The sequence below is a fragment of the Lactuca saligna genome, chromosome 6, assembly GCF_052625555.1.
Source record: "Lactuca saligna cultivar CGN05327 chromosome 6, ASM5262555v1, whole genome shotgun sequence".
NCBI lineage: Eukaryota > Viridiplantae > Streptophyta > Magnoliopsida > Asterales > Asteraceae > Lactuca > Lactuca saligna.
This window is the reverse complement of record NC_136422.1, coordinates 113,233,337-113,254,938: the sequence shown is the minus strand read 5'-3', so window position 1 is coordinate 113,254,938 and position 21,602 is coordinate 113,233,337.

Genomic DNA, 21,602 nt, shown 5'->3' with positions numbered 1-21,602 from the left:
GGTATGTATTTTATCTTGTTACATTCATGTTTTGTATGCTAGATTAGGATAATACCATGGATGTTCTTATTTGCATGTATAATAGAGAAAACATAGATCCAAGGTATTTAGGGTTGCATGTACACTTAGGAGTGTTAGAATGCTCAAAACCCAACAATAAAACTATAAACACTAAAGGGCCTAAGTGCTCTGAATTAAAAGTATCTTCAAACTACAAGTATTTTCAAAAGTATACAAGTATACCGAACCGTCGTCATCCGTAACCACAAGTAGAACCGAACATAAGTAATTGGGTGTTGTGTACTATGGTTAAACCTGGGCAGTTATGTAGTCGTGTCTAGGGTCAATATGGCCTGGCCAACTATATTCATTCGAGACACGGCCAACATGTGCTTGGGAGTGACTGTGGTATGTGGCATGCCTAAAACTTACCCTAATATCCCAAACATTGATTCATTGTCGTAAACAATTCATGAAATACTATGGGAGTATTCCTCAATCCCAATCCTCTGTAGTAGTCCTTATCCGAGTAACTTTCTGTGATTATTCATAGCGATAAATTATCTGTTCGATAACTTTTTCCTTCTTATCGCTTACTTGAATCATATAACTGCCATATCTATCGATTCAATATAGAGGACTTACCATCCTCTCTTTCTTGATCTTATTAGATCAAGATGCCTCCCCGAAAGAGACCTAGCTCAAAGAATGACAACAATCCTTCTTCGCCGCCACCCCCTCCCCAGTTTGACCTAGCATCGCTCCAGACAATGATGACAGCTGTGATGGTAGCAGCTATGTCACAAATGAACCCTAGTGGTTCAAGTGGTGGTCCTCAATCTCAAAACCCTGAAGGTAGTCAGGGACACCAAAGAGGGGGTTCCTACAAGGATCTCATGAACGCAAAACCAACATCCTTTAATGGCGCTGGAGGTGTCATTTCCTTATCTCGATGGTTTGAGAAAATAGAGTCCATCTTTGAAATATGTGCTTGTGCGGAGTCCGATAAAGTCAAGTTCGCAGCCTGTACCTTCGTTGATAAAGCTTTGACTTGGTGGAATGGCCGAGTCAAATCTCTGACCTTACCCGTAGCCAATGCCATGGGCTGGGAGGCCATGAAAGAACTTCTCATTGCTGAGTACTGCCCTCGTGGTGAAATGCAGAAATTAGAGCACGAGCTCTGGAACCTGAAGATGAAAGGTTCCGACATTGCTGCATATACTTCCCGGTTTGATGATCTCGCCCTTCTCTGCCCGGGACTAGTCACTCCTGAAAACAAAAAGATCGAAAGGTTCGTTTGGGGGTTATCTCAACTGACAAAGAGTCATGTTTTGGCTGCTCGTCCGAATACCTATGATAGTGCCAAGACTTTAGCTCAAATTCTGATTGATCACAGTGACGATGTTAAGGAAATCACTACCACTTCTGAGCCGACTCAAAGGAATGGTGAAAAGAGGAAATTCTGGAAGAAGAAGAAGGGTCAATCTTCTCAAGGATCTTCCAAGAAACAACAGACGGTAGCAGTCCATGCTGCTACTACTACCCCTGTTGCTGTTGTTTCTATCATGGGATCCACAGCCTCAACTCCTACCAGTAAATATGCTGGTAACCTCCCTCTGTGTGACAAGTGTAAATACCATCATCATCCTGGTCCCTGTCGAGAATTGTCTTGCACCAACTGTGGTAAGAAAGGGCACACAGTTCGATTCTGCAGAACTCCTACCCAATCAGCCAACCAATCATCAAGAGCAGGTGTTAGTCAAGCCTGCTACAACTGTGGTGAAGTTGGGCACTTTAAAAGGAACTGTCCCAAGAAGTCAACTGCTGATAACACTGGAAGGATTCTAACCATGGGACGGGAGGAAGCAGTTGCTGATCCCACTGTTGTTTCGGGTACGTTCCTTCTCGACAACTCATATGCTAGTATTCTTTTCAATTCGGGTGCTGAAAGGAGTTTTGTTAGTCATGCATTTAAACATAATCTAAAACCTAATCCCCGAACCCTAACCGAAACGTTTACCGTCGAGATGGCTAACAGTGAGAAATAAAGCGCTAACGATGTATTCATAGGTTGTGCGCTTACCTTAAACGATCACTCATTTCCTATAGATCTCATGCCCATTTCCATTAAGAGCTTTGATGTTATCATTGGCATGGATTGGTTGAGTCCCAATCATGCTGACATTCTTTGTTACGAAAAAGCTATCCGTCTCAATCTTCCTTCGGATCAAACTCTCGTAATCTATGGCGATAAACCCAGTTCCAATCTTCATATCATTTCTTGCATCAAGGCTCGAAAGCTCCTTCAATAGGAGTGCATTACATTCTTATCTCATGTGATCAACGAGAAACAAGAAGTTAGAGACCTCGCGAGCATCCCCGAAGTCTGTAACTTTCCCAATGTGTTTCCCGAAGAACTTCCAGGAATTCCTCCCGAACGTCAGGTCGAGTTCCGTATTGACCTAATTCCTGGAGCTACTCCCGTAGCAAAATCTCCGTATCGCTTAGATCCGGCAGAAATGTAGGAGTTATCTAGTCAACTCAATGAGTTGCTCAGTAAAGGATTCATTAGACCGAGTTCCTCACCCTGAGGAGCTCCGGTTCTGTTTGTCAAGAAGAAAGATGGATCCTTTCGGATGTGTATTGATTATCGTGAACTGAACAAGTTAACCGTTAAGAACCGATATCCTCTTCCAAGAATAGACGATCTCTTCGATCAACTCCAAGGAGCCAGTTACTTTTCAAAGATAGACCTTCGGTCAGGGTACCATCAGTTACGAGTCCAGGAGAATGATGTTTCCAAGACAGCTTTTAGGACTCGGTATGGATACTACGAGTTCGTAGTGATGCCCTTCGGTCTAACCAATGCACCGGCTGTGTTCATGGACCTGATGAACCGGGTGTGCCGTCCCTTCTTAGACAAATTCGTCATCGTGTTCATTGACGACATCCTCGTCTACTCCCGAAGCGAAGAAGACCACAAGCAACACTTGAGGCTAGTGTTGGAGACCCTTAGATCCGGAAAAGCTATACGCGAAATTTTCCAAATGTGAATTCTGGATACAGAAGGTAACTTTCCTCGGTCACGTGGTAAGCGAAGAGGGTGTTCATGTAGATCCTTCCAAGATCAAAGCAATAGAGAATTGGTCGGCACCAAAAACACCCACAAAAATTCGTCAATTCTTGGGTCTCGCCGGCTACTATCGATGATTCATTCAGAACTTTTCCAAAATCGCCAAACCTTTAACCACTCTAACATAGAAAGGTGTACCCTTCTGTTGGAGTGATAAACAAGACACTACATTCCAAACATTGAAGAGAGCCTTATGCAGCGCGCCTGATTTGTCTCTGCCTGAAGGGACAAAGGACTTCGTTGTCTACTGCGATGCGTCTAATCAAGGTTTAGGTTGTGTGCTTATGCAAAGAGGAAAGGTGATTGCCTACGCCTCAAGACAGCTGAAAGCACATGAGGTCAACTATACTACACATGACTTGGAACTAGGAGCCGTAGTCTTTGCATTGAAGATTTGGAGACATTATCTCTACGGAACCAAGTGCACAATCTTCACTGATCACAAAAGTCTGCAACACATCTTTAATCAGAAAGACTTAAACATGAGGCAACGGCGATGGGTAGAATTACTCAGTGATTATGAGTGTGGAATCCGTTACCACCCCGGCAAGGCCAATGTGGTAGCAGATGCCCTTAGCCGAAAGGATAGTGCAGGCCACAAAGTGAAGAACCAGACGATGACCATCCATTTAACAGTTAACAGCCCTCAAAACCGAGAACATGTCGAATGAAGTCTTGAGAGGAATGGAAAAGAAACTTGAGATCAGAGGTGACGGAGTTCACTGTTTTATGAATCGAATCTGGATTCCCAAATCCGGTGGATTCAGGGAAATAGTCATGGAGGAAGCACACAGAACCAAATACTCTGTTCACCTGGGTTCGGACAAGATGTACCTGGATCTTAAGAAACAATACTGGTGGCTAAACATGAAAGCTGAGATAGCTACATTATTGGGCAAGTGTCTGACTTGCGCCAAAGTCAAAGTCGAACATCAGAAACCTTTAGGTCTGCTCCAACAACCCGAGATCCCCGAGTGGAAATGGGAGATGATTACCATGGACTTCATCACCAAACTACCCAAGTGTTCTAGTGGGTATGATACCATTTGGGTAATTGTCGATCGTTTTACAAAATCCGCTCACTTCATTCCAATTAAAGAATCATACAAGATGGAAAGACTCGCACGAATCTACATCCAGGAGGTAGTACGTCTGCACGGTGTACCTGTATCCATTATCTCTGATCGAGATAGTAGGTTTACCTCCAAATTCTGGCAATCCCTTCAGAAAGCCCTTAGAACCAAACTAAATATGAGCACGACATATCTGTTGGATTAGATGTCTAAGCCCATAACTATTATTGGTATGCACTTGACCCGAGAGTAGCATGGTCCATTTGGGTTGCATATCATCAGGACAATTTGTTAGGATGGACTTTTGAGAGAAGGTTATTTATGGTTTATTAATATATTATAACTTATAATATATTAATATGAAATCATATGTTTTTAATTAGTATCGATCAAGAATTAATTTGGAATTAATTTAGTGATCAAAAGAGACTAATTAAATCTATGGGGACTAATTATGAAAATTAGTTATATTTATATGTGTTGGGCTTATGATCCATGTTGGACCAAGTTTATGTATGGATACATAAAGAGTTGGGCCACATGAACCATGGATCATATAACCCATGGGTATGGATTATGGGTTATACCCATGACCCTTGGAATCCTACATATAAATAGGTTACTCCATAGCCAAAATCACCACTTCTTTTCTTAGAGAAATATGGAGGTGTTTTGGTGCATGGAATTCTCTCTCAAGAGCCACCTTTGTCCTAGGTGTGTTGTGATTCCATTTGAGGCATTTCATACTATTGGTGCTAAGCTCTTAAGGCCAAATACATCAAGACTTCAAGCCACATAAAAGGTATGTTTCCCTAACTAGTATATTATATGGTTTATGTCAAATGCATGCTAGTTATAGGTTTAATGCCTTGGAAACCATTTGCATGTATAATTAGTGAAAACATAGATCCAAGGTATTTACGGTTGTATGTGCACCATAGGATGTTGTATTATACCAAAACCCAACAATATCATCCTCAGACCGATGGACAGAGTGAGAGAACAATCCAAACCCTGGAGGACATACTTAGGGCGTGTGTCATTGACTTTGGAAAGTCGTGGGACACACATCTATCCTTGATCGAATTCTCATACAACAACAGTTACCACACCAGCATTAGGGCTGCTCCGTTCGAAGCCCTATACGGTCCTAAGTGCAGATCCCCTCTGTGCTGGGCCGAGGTGGGGGATACACAGTTAGCCAGGAGTCGAGTCCCCGACAGTGCTCTCACTAGTCCTGAAATCATCCGCGAAACCACCGAAAAGATCATTCAAATCCGTAACTGACTGAAAGCCTCACGTTATCGTCAAAAGAGTTACGCTGATAATCGCCGGAAACCGCTAGAATTCCAGGTTGGAGATCGTGTCCTGTTGAAAGTCTCGCCCTGGAAAGGCACTGTACGCTTTGGTAAGCGTGGGAAACTTAATCCAAGGTACATTGGACCCTTTGAGATCCTCTCCAGGATCGGTCCAGTTGCCTATAAACTTCATTTACCTCATGACCTCAGTAACATTCATCCTGTCTTCCATGTTTCAAATCTCAAAAAGTGCCTATCCGATGAAACCCTAAAAATTGCCTTAGACGAGATCGAGATCAATGAAAACCTCAACTTTGTGGAGGAACCAATCAAAATCATGGATCGAGAAGTCAAACGTACAAAACAAAGTCGCATCCCGTTAGTGAAGGTTCGCTGGAATGCCAAGCGAGGACCGAAATTCACTTGGGAACGGGAAGATTCAATGAAACAGAAGTATCCACAACTCTTTTCTGATCCATGATTTGTATCTTGTCCTGTGTTTTAAACTTTGAATTTCGGGACGAAATTCCCTTTAACGGGGGGATAATGTAACAACCCGAAATTTCCGTATCATTTATTGTAACTCTTTCGTAGTACAATTCGCGCAACCAATCGTCGTTTCAGATTTCGATTTCCGATCTTCCATTTAATTAAGTCATTATCTGGTACACATTTAAAATGACTTAATGGGTGTCTTAATACATTTAGAAATCATTTTAACACCCAACTTTAGTGATCGTAATATTTCTAGAAATTACCGTATCGGGTTATGGTAACTCAATCAGGTACGACCAAAAGTCTCGTCTAACGCCGGTATCGGGTAGAATTCCACCGTGTCCAAAACTTAAACACTATATAAACGTGTTTAAGACTCCATTTGAAGCCTTTGGTAAATTTCTCAATTAACACTCACAACCTCTCTCCTCAACCCGAAATCAAGGTCCAAAACAAAGATTTAAGGCTTGAAATCAAAGAGGTAACACCCCTAACTTGTTATTCAACCTCTTTAGCCTTTAAATTTGTGTTTAAATTGTGTTTTGGGACCAAGAGCATGAGTTTATGGCCAAGGAACTAGCTTGGGCCGTAAACTCCAAGAAATGGGGTTTTTAAGCCCTAAAAACTCTTCCTTTGCATGGTTGGACATTAGATATGACTTAATGGCTTAATGGAAAGGACTTATAACATGTAAAACATTGATTTTGAGGGACAAAAGTGAGTTTACGGCCAAGACACATTCTTGGGCCGTAAACTCATATTCAAAGGGTTTTTGAGCCAATTAACCCTTCCAAATCATAGTTGGGACTTAGATATGACATTAGGGCTTGGTAATCTAGACTTGGAACACTTTAAACATGATTTTTGGGTAATAAAAGTGAGTTTACGGCCAAGACATACTCTTGGGCCGTAAACTCCTCTTAAAGGGTGATTTAGTGCCTTAAAACATGTCAAAATGCTTTCAAACTCAACCAATGGCCTTGTGGTAAATCCTAGATTCATCTAAAAATGATTTGGAGACCTTAAACACAACATATACCCTACATAAGTGAGTTTACGGCCAAAGAACTCCTCCTAGTCCGTAAACTCCTATAAGGGTGGCCAATGATGTCTTAAACCACCCTAAAAGCTTGGAAAGATTTCTAAAATTGCATGTGACTGTTTTAAACATCAAAAACTAATTTTTCAAGAGCATAAGGAGAGTTTACGGCCATAGAACATGCCTCTAGGCCATAAACTCCTAAAAGTTTGTAAAATGGTAACCTAAATTCATAACAATGCTTAGAAAATTAGTTAGAATCACATGTGATTGTCCTATATAGTTCAAATTACCATTCTTAGCCAAGGGTGAGTTTAAGGCCGTAAACTCTATGAGTGTGGCCATAAACTCATGCTTTAAATGATGTAAATTCATTCCAAGTGTTGCAAGGCATTTTAGATAATCCATTCTAGCAATCCCCATGTCCATTTGAGCCCTAAAACCATCAAAACCACACCCACATGAGTTTACGGCCGTAAACTCATGTATGTGTGTGTTCAATAGTTGTAAAGTCCTTAAAATGTTTACTCTTGGGGAGTAAACTCAAGTCCCAAGTCCCTAGTGCCATTACACGTCCGAAGATGTCACCCGGGTCACTCCAAACGCTCGTTTTGAGGTGTTTAACCTCATGGGAGTGTAATGTTCCATATGATTAGTGAATGTATCCCTAATTGTATATATATGGACATTATTTCATTTTACATAGGGACATCGCGAGTAATCAAACCCCGAACCAACGTCTAGTATTCAAAACCGACACGTTTCCGAGTCCGGTGAGTTCATACCCCTACCCTTTTTCACTGTTTTCATTGTTTCAGGGGGGGGGGGGGAACACAAGCAAAGTACAAGGGAATTCTTGTACTCAAAACATGTTTTCAAATTTGTGTTTCATATTGCATATGCTTTTATAACTGATTACCACAACTGATAATCATTTGAGCATGCAGATCACGTAACATATATTTGTGAAATAGGTCTTTAAACTGTTATGTTTTACATATATTTCACAAATGGTTTTCCACATTTTATCAGTTAAAAGCATGACATAAAACATTTTAACATAATACCTGTACACTGTTTTGTCCTCTGTAACACTCCACACACATACACGAGTGGAGAACTATCATAATATTACTAGTAAATTTGTTAATCCTGTATGATTGGAGACACGTCCTTGGAGAACACTCCACCGAGATACGCGAGTGGAGGACTACACCCATAACCAGAATCTCTTGTATTTAGAGAGTGTGACTTGAGTGTATAGATCTATATGGGGCTGACTACCCCACACCTAGCTGCTAGCTACAGCCGAACCGAAATGGTTCAAGGGTGACGAAATTCATAAGTATGTGGACGACTTATTGCCACATGTGGACTACTTATTGCCACAGGTTTTAGTCTATTGTATGGTTATGGAACTCGCAATTAGGATAACAGATATTTACTTATAGTAATAATGAACCACTTGATACATCTTTTACATCTTTCACTTACAGTAACTATTAATCAGGAAAGTACGAGACTTTCCTGGGGAAAACATGGAACATAAACATGATTACATCTTTAACATCGTTTACATTAGAAATCAACATGCAGGAAAGCATGGGGCTTTCCTGGGTAACACTTACATAACTAGAAAGAGTAACAAACTGGATAACATTACATCTTTTACAATTTGTAACATATAATAAGGAAAGTTTGGGACTTTCCTGGTAACACATGATAAGTAAGCATAATAGTTTAACAAGTCAGATAACCAACTATACATTTTCACATGAGTAGACATGTTTTCAGCGTACAAACTTACTATACTTTACATTTGTGAAACAATAGCCAACTATTAAGAAAATATGGGATTTTCTTGGTGCATCTAACATTCAGAAACAGAAAGGAAACTCGAAACATTTTCACAAACAAAAACCGCTTATGAACTCACCAGCTTTATGCTGATTTTCAAACCGCTTGTGTTCTCAAGTCAGCGTTAGAACAGGTACCCGAAGATTTCTTTTGATCAGAAGATGGAGTACATGAAGACCCGTTCATTTTGTCTATATATACTATGTATCACAATTGAACAAACTTTACTTTTGAAACAATTGTAAAACTTTTATTATGTAATGTAATGGTTGTTTTACTTTACTTACTATGTGCATTGGATTTGATACTCAACGTGGAGTCAACCCCGGAAATGTTTCCGCCTTCGGTTTTCGGGGTGTGACACAAAAACTGACGGATTTCCGTAGGTGTTGTCGGGATTGCCCATCCTTCAACAACTTTGACTTTAGAGGGATCCACATGGATTCCATCTTGGCTGACTACATGACCTAGGAAGTTCACACTCCGGAGCCAGAACTCACACTTGGAGAATTTGGCGTAAAGCTTTTCTGATTGCAGAGTTTCTAGAACTTGTCGAAGATGTTGGCCATGCTCTTCCTTGCTTTGAGAATAGACGAGGATGTCATCGATAAAAACAATGACAAAGTTGTCGAGGAACGGTCGACAGATTCGATTCATTAGGTCCATAAATGCGGCAGGGGCATTCGTTAGACCGAAGGGCATTACGACAAATTCATAATGTCTGTAGCGAGTTCGGAAAGCGGTTTTTGGAATATCCTCTTCTCGGACTTTGAGTTGGTGGTATCCGGACCATAGATCTATTTTAGAAAAATAACTAGCTCCTTGGAGCTGGTCGAATAGGTCATCGATTCGTGGGAGTGGGTAGCGGTTCTTGATTGTGAGTTTATTTAACTCTCTGTAATCGATGCACATTCTAAAAGATCCGTCCTTCTTTTTGACAAAGAGCACCGGAGCTCCCCATGGCGAGTAACTAGGTCGGATAAATCCCTTGTCCAAGAATTCACTGAGTTGGCTGGACAATTCCTGCATCTCGGCAGGAGCTAGCCAGTAGGGTGATTTAGCGAGAGGAGTTGCTCCTGGAATGAGGTCGATTCGAAACTCAACCTGTCTCTCTGGGGGTACTCCTGGAAGATCCTCAGGAAATACATCTGGAAATTCACATGCTATGGAAATATCTCGAACGCTAATCTCCTCCTTGGTTTTATCCACTACGTGAGCCAGGAACGCCAGATTGTCCTTTCGTAGATATTTTTGTGCCTTGATGCACGAGACGAGGCGAAGGTTCATGCTAAATTTGTCTCCGTAAATTACTAGGGTTTCCTGATTTGGGAGACGAAGACGAACGGCCTTCTCGTGGCACATAATTTCAGCATGGTGGGGGCTTAACCAGTCCATGCCGATGATCACATCGAAACTCCTAATTGATACTGGCATTAGATCTATTCGAAAGACGTGTTGACTAAGGGTTAGGGTACATCCGGTGTAGATTTCCCCAGTGGATTCGGGTTTCCCATTGGCCATTTCCACCGTATAGGTTTCATTTAGCTTTTGGGGCAGTTGTTTTAATAAATGCTTAAACTTATTGCTTACGAAACTTTGCTTCGCTCCGGTGTCAAATAAGATGCATGCATAAGTGTGGTTTAAGGGAAACGTACCGGTAACAACAGAGGGGTCCTGAATAGCCTCACCCTGACCCATGGTCAACATCCTTCCTGTTCTTCCATTTCTAAAATTGTTGTTGTTAGGGCAGTCTCGGCGGATATGTCCACTCCTCCCACACCTGAAGCAGGTGTGGCTAGGCCCTGCGTTATTGTCGCCGGCATTGATGTTGTTGTTGCTGCGATGATTGTTGTTGTTGGTTCCCTGATTTTGGTTCTGGGAAGGGTAAGTCCTGCAGTACCTTGCAGTGTGTCCCTTTCGGTCGCAACTGGTGCACTGAAAATCCTTGCATTCTCCATTGTGATGGAAACCACACTTGTTGCATTTGGGAAGATTACCGGAATAGGGTCTAGAAGCATTTGAAGTGGCTGAGGTTGGAGCATGTGGTGCGGCTGGAACCGGTGCGGTGACAGCGTTAACCGCCACTGTCTGCTGCTTCTTGGAGGTCTCAGGGCCCTGGCGCCCCTTCCTCTTATTTTTCTTTCCCTTCTTGCCATCACCTTCCTTCTTCTTCTCAGTCTCCACTGGCTTCTCTCCCTTCTTGTTGTTATGGTCATACAGCTTCTTTGCCAATCTTTTCGCAATGTCAAATGTTTCGGGGTTTGCAGCTATCACATTCCCTTCAATTGGTGATGTTAGTCCCCAGATGAATCGCTCAATCTTCTTTCCTTCCGAGGTGATCATACCCGGGCACAGTAGAGATAGTTCGCTAAATCTCGATATCTGGGCATCGATATTCACATTCTGCACAATGAGGTTCCATAGCTCTTGCTCCATCTTCTGTATTTCGCCTCATGGGCAGTACTCAGCCATTAACATTTCTTTCATCTCTGCCCACAACATAGAGTTGGCTACAGGGAGCGTCATGGATTCTACATGTCCGTTCCACCAGGTGAGCGCTTGATCCACAAAAGTGCAGGCCGCGAACTTCACTTTCATCTGCTCAGGGCAATCGCATATCTCGAATACCGATTCCACCTTCTCGATCCATCGCTTCAGAGTGATCACCCATCTAGTGCCGTTAAAAGTTCGTGGTTTGGCGTTTGTGAAGTCCTTGTAGGTACATGTATTGGTGGGTCCTTGATTCATTTCGTTGTCCGAACTTCCGGCTCCTTGCCCATTGACTCCTCCATTGTTCCCTTGATGAATTTGCGCAATCGCTGCAATGACTGCTGCAGATACAGCTGCTTGGAACGCGGCTAAGTCAAATTCAAGTGGAGTTGGTCCTGGGTTTCCGCGAGTAGGTCGGAGAGGCATCTTTCTGTCACAAAACGGAAAGATATTGAGGGTATGTGGTTTCTGTGAGGTTGTGATCCTACTGACTAGGTGCATGGTACGAACTTAAACACTACTACCATTGACCATTCAATCATAATTTCTCAACACATAGCAATTTGTAATATCGTAACAAAACACGTAAAAATTTATTAATATTATCCGCATTTGATACATGAAAATTTTGCTCGTAAGAGCATACATGAGTGATACTAGTTTGATAGCATAACGGCTCTATGAGTAGTGTAGTCACTTAAACATAGATTCGGGGTACATAGCATAGTTCCTAACGACCTACTAAGATAAGTCTATCCCTAACCACGATGAGCTGCGTCCGGAGGTGGTGCCGAGGATGTGGATGCTCCCTGAAGGCAAGCCGCCAAGCATTCTGCGTCCTGAAGTCGAGACTCCCACCGAACCTGCCTCATGTGAAACTCTCGAAGGACGTCACACGTCTCCTGCTCTGCACGCTCGACCCTAGTCCTCAACTGTCGCACCTGATCAGCAGTATCCTGGGCAAGGTCGCCAGTGTTCCGTAACCGTTTCACCATGACTGGAAGGGCTCGATCAGTCGGTCCTTCGTCTCTCAGGTCAAAGAACTCGTGTGACATGCCGTACGAGGGTCACTGTCCCTGCTGTCTGCTCCATCTCCAAAGATCAATACCCCATGGAGGTGTAGGACCAGTGGGGCCTACACGATAGGCAGGCACCCTGATCGGGTAAGGGGGGTTGATGACTTCGTACTCCGCATCCGAATCACTCCCTTCACTATCATCAGTATCCTCCTCGAGGCTTCCTTCATCTTCGTCTGATTCGGCAGGCTCGCCCTCGACTTCGGCCTCCGGTTCCCCGTCAGATTCCTCTTCGGGGTCTTCCTCAGGCTCCTCCTCAGGCTCTTCCTCGGGCTCCTCCTCTAGCCATCCGTTGTTCCCCTAGTTAGGGAAGTAAGGATCTCCGGGGTGATGAAAACCAGCCATGCGGTCTGCGAGAGTGTGTAATTATGCTAACATTATTCCTAGGATGCTACAATTATCCCATAGACCAAGTAAGCGTTCTCTTTTTGGTGGTAGAAGGGTATAGTTTTAGGTTCCCTAGCTATCCCGATCTCATCAGGACGTGTGTTAGTTATACTTTGGAGAGAGTGTAGTTGATCAGGCTACATCCACTCCTTGGTACCACTAAGAACAGTCCTGAATTTAACCGAGATACTAGTATTATTTTTGTTTGGTTCGGCGTTATGTTCCTATTCCTAATGCAAGCAAGGGTGTTTTATTTACTTGATTTGTTCAGAGTTATGTTAGTCCCTCTTTTTGGTTTATAGTTGCATGTCAATGTGTGGCTAGACATGCTAGTTCACTATAAACAAAGCTCTGATACCAACCTGTCACACCCCCGAACCAGACGACGGAAACGTCCGGGGACTGTCGTGACTCAATTGAATACCATCACAATGAATATATATGAAACATAACATCAATCATTACCAAGCATTTGAACATTACAACCGATAGAATTAACAACCATTACATCGTTACCAAAAATATTACATGCCCAAAAATAAAATTGTATGTGGTAAATTAAACATTCGCAAAACATCATAGAGTAAAATTCCTTTTTCACTTTACCTGGTACCTGAGAATACAAGTATTTTGGAAAAACGTCAACATATGAAATGTTGGTGAGTTCATAGGTAATATTTAAAATCCAATGTTTGTATTGTTTTGAAAACCACCAGAAAATCCGATATTCACTGAAAATAATATAGCGTAAAAATATGTGAAGATCCGTGAGTATGCTTGTTTGTTTTCTATAGATGTAAGCGTACGAGTGGTAAAATTCGGCATGTAGTTCATAAGTGTACTAGTTCAAAACCCTAGGAAAACCCGACGTTTTCCTATCACTTTGCTTTAATTAGTTTATGTGTTGTTGTTTCGTTACGTTAGAGGTATTCGTTGAGCTCCGGAGGCATTGGGTATACAACGGGTTGTGAGTTGTTGTAACGTACGTTAATGAAAACGTCCAGTAGATAACCGTACAAATGATCCCTTAGGCGTCGCTCGCACTTATTCACATAACCCAGCCCTCCCGTACTTGTGTAGTCCCACGACCGAAGGAAAAAGGAGAAGGTGCGAAACCCTCAGTAATTCGCTACGTCGTTCAAGACCATAGCGAATGCGAAGGGCCCGAAGCCCAACTCGCAATCGTGAGTTCCTGACTTTACTAGCAGTACCGAAGGACCCTTGGGGACCAGCAGCACGTTTGCCATTGAAAGTCCTTTTACACGAGGTTAAGTCGTATTAGACCCAACTACATGTAAGCAAGAATCCTTTGGGCCTAAAGATCACGTCATCGGGCTAGCTAGGCCCAACAAGCATGATTTGAAACTTTTGGGCCTAAGGAAGGTACATCGACGTATTGAGTAGTTCCATGAGAGTATAGAGTTCCGAGAGTTCCATGTGTGTATTGGGCGTCTTAGTGTTAGTGGTTTCGGATTTGTTATTGATTCGAGACTGAATCAATTCGTTTGATAACGATTGTTGGTGATATTGTGTATTGTAATTCATCGAGAGTCGTAGTGTCAGTCTTTGTTCACAACGAGTGTATTGAATTATCATTGAAAATTTTCTATTTACAACCCCTCTTTATTTTGTAAATTTACTTTTTCACCCCTTTAAGTAAATTAATTTCCGGTTTAGTCCTTAAACCATTTTTCTTGGAATTTTAACATCAAAACTTAATGAAATTGATATTTTTCAGCACCTTTTTAGTTGAAAATAGTTTTAGACCCTGAAAATACAATTTTCTCGGTTGTAGCCTCTTTATTTCGCAATTTTTACACTTTTGGCCCAAATTGGAAAATTTTTGCAACTTTGGTCCTTTTTCAACTATGGAAAGCATTTTTGACCTTCGAAAAGTACTTAGAACACTAATAACCCACTGTTTTACAGAAAAACAAGGTTTAGCCCCTCAAGTTTGGGTAATTTCGCATATTGGGCCCTATTAGGCCGAAAATGTCATTTTTAGCCCATTAAGCTTGAAATTTATGTTTTTAATCCTCCAAAAGAGTATATTTTCAGAAAATACATTATGGAAACTGTTTTGACTCATCTCACCCATCAGATATCAAAATATTTCATTATGGGCCCTTCAACTTTGTATTTTTTGATATTTTATGTCTAAAAAATGAGTTTTTAGCCCAAAGTATGTGTTGTTAAGCCACTTAGCTATTTTTCTTGGTATACTTTGTATGTAGTAGTATATTTTATACTAGCATCATTTAATATAAAGTATATCTCGGTTTTTAGTAATTCATGACTAGATCTAACATCATAATCATACAAAACACACATATAAGGATAGAAATCATACAAGGTATACACATAATGATAGATCTACACCTTTGCTTGTATTCTCCCCCACAAAAACTTATAAAAACCGAAAATAAGGGGGTATGAAGCTCACCTTAGGGGGTACTTTTCGGTTCTTGAAGAAAAGATGGAAGAAAACTTGGTGATTTTCGACCCTAGCACCCCTTGATGAAGATCTCGAGTTTATGGAGTTCTAAGACACAAGTTTATGATTTCATGAGAGTTAAGAAGAGATTTTTTGGATATAAGAAGAAGTCTAAAGTGTGGATCCAAGTTTCAACTTACCTAGATGATGATCTTTCTGGAAGACTCCCTTGATTTCCTCTTAGATCTTCGAAAATTTGGAGAGAAATGGAGAGAGCTCCTTGAGAGAAAAGATGAGTGAAATGTTTGTGTGTGTGTTTTGGGATTCGGCCGAGAGGGGGAAAGAGGAAAAAAGAGGGTGGCTTTGACAAGATAGATGCTTGGAAGTATGAGTTGCATGCAAGGATATCCATCAAATAAAAGTAAGGTGGCAATCCAAAGTCAACTCCTCCTTATTCTTGGGCTTGGGCCGAGAATGGAGAGGGAAGAAAGAATTTTTGGGCTTTTTGCCCCTAAGCCCAATATTAGAGTTAGTTTGGGTGATCATTGGCCTTATAAGATAAAATTGTGATTTTTATGCTTTATTAAGCTAGATTAGGTTAATCATGAATCAAAGCTTTTAATTCATTTCATTCTAGGCCCAAAATGACCCAAAATGTTGAATTAAATTAATGTGGGTCCAATTAGAGCCAACTTAAGAGTTCTAAGCCCATGATAGTCAAATTGGAAGCTTATTGGTCCATAGAGTCCAATAAGGAAGTCCTAGTCCCAAAATGGACCTAATCAAGAACTTCTAGGGTTTCCAATTGCTTGATGTAGTGAATTGGGGTTTAGTTTTCCATTGAGTAAGCATCATACATGATCTTGAGTTTTTGAATTCAACATTTACTGGAGTATAGTGATTACAAGACACAAAATTTCTAGTTGTGACAATGAAGGGTTTTAATATCACCGCTTACACCTCCAGATTTGAAGACCTAGCGCTTCTCTGTCCGGGAATGGTTACCCCAGAAAGCAAAAAGATTGAAAGATTTATCTGGGGGCTGACCCATCCAACCAAACAAAATATTTTGGCTGCGAAGCCAGATACCTTCAACAGCGCTAGATGCATAGCACAAACTCTAATCGATCATGGACACAATCTCAATGAAGTGGCCACCACTCTTTAACCGGCTAAGGGGAGCGGTGAAAATAAAAAGAAATTCTGGAACAAATGGAAGGGTCAGGATACGCAAGGATCCTCAAAGAAACAGGAAATTGTGGCAGTTCACGCTGCTAAAACTCCTGCCACCTCTCCTACAGCTCAAGCTCCGACCAGTGGATACACGGGTACCCTCCCTTGGTGCAGCAAATGAAATTACCACCATCGTACTCCCGGTCCATGTCGTGAAAAGCATTGAAAAAACTATAGCAAGAAGGGCTACATTGCTCAAAACTGTAGAACACCAGCCCAACCATCAATCAGGCATCTAGGGCAGGTGTTAGTCAAGCCTGTTACGGTTGTGGAGAAGTCGGGCATTTCAAGCGAAACTACCCCAAAGAAGCAACAACCAACAACACCGGGAGAGTTCTAACGATGGGGCAAGAAGAGGCAGTCGTTGATCCCACCATTGTCACGGGTACGTTCCTTCTCGAAAACTCTTATGCATGCATCCTTTTCGATTCTGGTGTGGAGCGATGTTTTGTTAGCCATTCATTCAAACATCTCCTTAAACCAAATCCTCAACCGCTAACCAAAACATTTACTGTCGAGATGGCTAACGGTGAGAAAGAGAACGCTAAAGACATATTCATAAGTTGCAACCTTTCCATGAATGATCATTCCTTTCCCATCGACCTAATGCCAATTTCCATAAAAGAGATTTGGTGTTATCATTGGCATGGATTGGTTGAGTCCCAATCATGCTAATATCCTATGTTACGAAAAAGCTATCAGTCTCAATCTTCCCTCTGGCCAGACTCTCGTGATCTACAGCGATAAACTCAGTTCAAATCTTCGCATCATTTCATAAATCAAAGCTCAAAAACTTCTGCGAAAGGAGTGTCATGCATTCCTAGCTCATGTAATCAACAAGAAACAGGAAGTTAAAGACCCCGAGAGCATCCCCAAAGTCTGCAACTTTCCTAATTTCTTTCCCGAAGACCTCCCAGGAATTCCTCCCAAACGTCAAGTTGAGTTTCGCATCCACCTAATCCCTGGAGCTACCCCCGTAGCCAAGTCCCATTATCGCTTAGCGCCAGCAGAAATGCAAGAGTTAGCCAACCAACTTAAGGAGCTACTTAGTAAAGGGTTCATCAGACCGAGGTCCTCACCCTAGGGAGTTGCAGTATTATTTGTGAAGAAGAATAATGGATCCTTTCGGATGTGTATAGACTATCGTGAGTAAAATAAGTTGACCGTCAAAAACCATTATCCTCTTCCATGAATAGACAACCTTTTCAATCAACTTCAAGGAGCCAGTTACTTCACAAAGATAGACCTTAGATCAAGGTACCATCAGTTACGGGTTCACGAGAGTGATGTTTCCAGATCCTTCTTGCTATAGTTGTTTCAATGCTTAGATCAAGGTACCCTCAGATGCTCCAGACATGAAAATGTGTAAAAGCACCCCTCAATGTCAGAGCTCTGCCTCATCGCGGCTATCAGATCCTGAGTCCCATCGAACTATGGTGGCTTCGTGTTGCTGAACTCCCGATACAGCAATGCGTCACCTCCGTGAGGCCTAATAGCAGCAACGCCTGCAGTGGTTGTTGCAACAACAACATCAATAAGAGCAGTGTACCATTCATCAAAAGTCTCAATCAGAGTGGTCTTGAAAAACCCGAGCATCTCCGGAATCTCAGCTCGGATGGCAACAGCCACCTTATCATGATGTCTCTGGCGGAGCTCCTCATCGTTTGCACCACCACGCTAGTCCATGGCCTGTGGCATGTCCCAACCATGATGTCTCTGAAATACAACATAAAAATTATCAGTGACTCGCTCGAGCATACTCGCACTCGATAACTCAACCCTACTTGCTCCCTAGTATCCTAAGGATTCCTACTTGGATTGTTCACTGATCCGGTGTTTCTAATAGTGAGGGGCCTATACTACCTTCCACACTACATCAGTATTCATTCCATGTCCCCCTCCACGGATCCCATATCACAAGTTCTCTATCTCTTGCCTGCACACAAAAGCTACCCTTCGGTAGGCTCTCATAAGCTCCTTACTGCTCACTACTCACTCTCAAGCATCTCATAACAGTAATCTCCCTAGGCTAGGGCATCACAAATCAGGAAACTCTAGTCCTAATAAGAATACTTAGCCTACTCTATCATTCATATCATATGATAACATATCTCATAACACATAATGTAGTGGGGTATTTTCGGGAAATCACCATTCGGGCGCTGGCTGATGGTACACACTTCTTTCCTCTTTTTTTTTCTCAATCCTTTACTCTTGGGAAAATCATTTATTTTATGAAAACTCTCTCAAATCCTCAGTTTGAGTTCAAATACACCGGAAGGCGAATCTGAATCCCTCAAACCAAGGCTCTGATACCAATTTGTAACACCGAATTTTATCAAAACAAAATTTTCATTTGGAAAACATACTTTCATTCACAAAATAATATTAAACATAATGTATCCACTGTCATCATAGTAAAAACATGTCTCAAAATCACATAAACAAAAACTCCGCGAGTATGTACATGTCATGCCGACACCTTCCCATGATCATCATTGATACCTGAAACACATACACAAAACACTGTAAGCATAAATGCTTAGTGAGTTCCCCAAAATACCATATAGACACATATCAGCCATTCAAGGTTGTAACTCTGATGACCCTTTGGTCGAATATCTCTGTGTAACCCTCTTGATCCCATAACATTGTGGACCCACTAGTCCTAACTCTGTAAACTTTGAATCATGCATATCACATATCACATATCACATAGAAATCACAACACATAAATAGCATACAAGATACACTTTCACATCACTCTAATTACCACTCTAGGTAAAGTATAGTGAGAAGACTCACCTCGGGAATCTCGGTAAAATCTCGAACTCAAAAATACTAACCTAGCCTCTGCTTAGTCACAATAATAAATTTCACTAAATAAATGTCTCTCCACCAACTTGGATATTCTCTCATACAAATCCCTAGATGGGTAAAAGAACATTCTACCCCTCTACAGGTGCAAAGGCCCATTTGTTGACAAACCCTAAAAGTCAACTATCAATTTTGACCAGACTCACCGAGTGCATACGATGACTCGGGGACTCCCATCGTCCCCACAGACTCTTCCCTTTTCTAAGCCTCACTCGACTCACTGATTCACCCCTCAACTCACCGGGTCACGACTAGAGTCAGAACCCGGGGCAACTCGGTCTGACTCATCGAGTCTACATATGGACTCGGCGAATTTCCTCCATGAACTCGCTCAAACAGCCTCCTGAGGTCAGATCTGCTTAACCAAATCATAGATCTAACCTTTACGTGCGTGCAACCCATATCAAGCCTCAAATGGAGACATAACACTATAAATGATAGCCTAGTCTCCAATTGCTTATTTACTTGCAAAAAGCTGGGAAATAATGACTCTAAGGACCTCTCATTGTCCAGATCTGATGTCATAATTCCAGAGAGGACCTCATACTCACTAGGTCTCATAAAATTATGAGGGAAAAACCCTAAAACTATGAAATCCACCATATAAACGTGAAATGGAAAGAATTATACCTCCAAAGACAATACCTCAAGATGATTATCTCCAATCCAAGCTCCCTTCATGTTCTAGATGGATCATCTCTTCTTCCTCTAGCGAAATCACAAAAAAGATGAAGAAATAGCCTCCACTTGCCCTCATACTCATTCTCTCTGCTCTTTATGGTTTCTCTAGAACAAGGTGGCCGCAAAATGAAAGCTATTAAGGTCTTTAAATAGGCTCCCAAACCCGGGGATTAGGGTTTTCCTAATCAGCACCAACTCGGTGAGTCAGATACCTGACTCGTTGAGTCTTGTCGAAAAACCACATCAACAGTTAAGACTCTACTCGACGAGTTGAGGCACCAACTCGTCGAGTTCCCTCAGCAAAATTATAATTCAAGGTAGTAAAATTACATACCCAAATTTCAGCTGTTACATCAAGACAAAATGCTCACCACTACTCTTAATGAGTTTAACAACATTAAAGCTCTTCCTGGTGAAAGTGTTGAAGATTCATTCGAAAGGTTCAACCTCATCATCACAAAGTCGTCAAATATCGGTAGAGTTTGAAGTAATCACGAGACAACCCTAGAATTCCTGAATTGTTTGAGGGGGAAAAATTCAAATCTTTTGCAAGATATAACCATCAAGGTTACAGTACTAGAAGATGCTACTCCAGTGGGTACCCGCAGACCAACTAACCAATCATCTGTTTCTGAAGACTCTGAGGATGAAAAATGTAAAAAAAGAAAAATTGATACAACAACTGATCCAAGGATTGTTCATCACTCATAAATCTAAGGGAACTAAGGTCACTTGTCCAAGGGGAACCATAATCGATTCGAGGGGAACTACAATCTTCAATCCAGGGGGAACCTCCTTCAAAAGTTGCAGAAAAAATCCCAACAGTCCAACACTCATCTGTGGGTAGCTCATAGACCGAGGAGAGAATTTCATCCTTAAATACACCCAAAGACTCCCATGAAGTAGTGAATGTCCCTTCAAGTGCAGCCACATATCATCAACAATCAAGACTACACGTTTGGAAAGGAGATCATCCACCAAGTTAAATCATTCGTAACCGATCTTCAGGTATTCAAACTCGATATTCTTCTGATTGAAATAACCATTTTCATTATGCAACATTCATATATTCGGTCGAGCCCAAAATAACAAAAGAAGCGCTTATGGAGCCCGATTGGATCACTACAACGCAAGAAGAGCTGGTGGAGTTCGAAAGAAATAAAATTTGGAAATTGTTACGGAAGCCAAAAGGTCACAGAATAGTCAGTACATGATGGGTGTATAAGAACAAATTAGATAACTCTGGAGCGATGGTAAGAAATAAAGCATGATTAGTCGCCAAGGGTATAGTCAACTCAGGAGTGTTGACTACATTGAAACATGTGCCCATGTAGCATGAATAGAATCTATATGTATCTTCTTAGTGTATGAAGCTCACAAAAATATCAAGGTCCATCAAATGGATGTGAAAAGTTCCTTTCTGAATGGAGAATTAAAAGAGGAAGTATATCTGCAACAACCTCCATGCTTTGAAAGCTTATAATTTCCAAATCACTGTTACAAGTTGGAGAAAGCAGTATAATGTCTAA